Raw genomic sequence first — 1119 nt, 5'->3', positions numbered from 1 at the left:
AGATTTAATCTTCTGGAATCCATAGCCACTATGTCTCAAGATCTCCATACCAAGATCCAGATAAGGATCTCCAAGCCTCCAGATAAGGGTCACTGGTGAGCCTTCCAATTCTGGATTGTAGTTCATTCCAAATATAGTCAAGTTGACAACCAAGAATAGCCACTACAGTGACTAAAGAAAAAGCCATTATTATTCCAAAATGATTGAATAGAGGCCATTTTAAACTAAGTCCAAGATAAATGACCATATTTTTAAATTGACTTATTTACACTTTAAAAAAAGGCAATAATCTTGAACCATCACTAAATCCTGTGGCTAAAAGACTGATGGCTAACATTCTAAACATCATTGAATTGAATGCAATAAAATTTATTATACACCATAATATTCAGGGACATGTGAGCATTTTAAATGTGCTCCTGATTCAGTAAAATTAAGTCTTGCTATCTTCAGTTGATGAATCACAGCATCAAACTCCCAGGAAGCCTTTGGAGAGCCATTTATTCCTGGATCCAAATCAAGTATGTACCCTGATGCTGAAAAATATTTTGGTAGACCAGATGACTGAACTACCTTTGTCAGACCTGCCAAATGAATTATGACAAAAAATGAACACCTCGGGCCCTTGGGCAGTATAACCTGAAAGAAAAAGAAAAATATCTGGAGTTTTAGTTGCTGATGTTATGCAGACAATTGCCTTATCTGGTGATGAATCTTAGTTGAAGTTGAAGGTTCTTGAATTCTTTTATATTGGAAGTTAGCAAACAGAGAATCAATGTCATTTGTTCTGCATGTTTCTTAAAGAGGAATGTATTTAGAGCTGGTGCACAGAATAATTTTATGTCTTTCAGAGTTTCTCCATGTAGTTTAGATTGGTACATACTCTCTATGTAGCCCAGGGTGATTTCAGGCTCCCTGCAGCAACCCTCTTGTCTCAGTTTTCAGAGTGCCAGGATTACAGAGGCTTAGCAGAGAGAAAGCAATAGAGTTTAAATGACTACTGAGTTCAAATTCCAACTCAAAATCAGTCCTGATTGTTGAGTTTCTCTCTCTCTCTCTCTCTCTCTCTCTCTCTCTCTCTCTCTCTCTCTCTCCCTCTCTTCGTCTCTCTGTCTCTCT

This window comes from Mus caroli, chromosome 18 (assembly GCF_900094665.2).
Source record: "Mus caroli chromosome 18, CAROLI_EIJ_v1.1, whole genome shotgun sequence".
NCBI lineage: Eukaryota > Metazoa > Chordata > Mammalia > Rodentia > Muridae > Mus > Mus caroli.
This window is presented reverse-complemented; position numbering follows the sequence as displayed.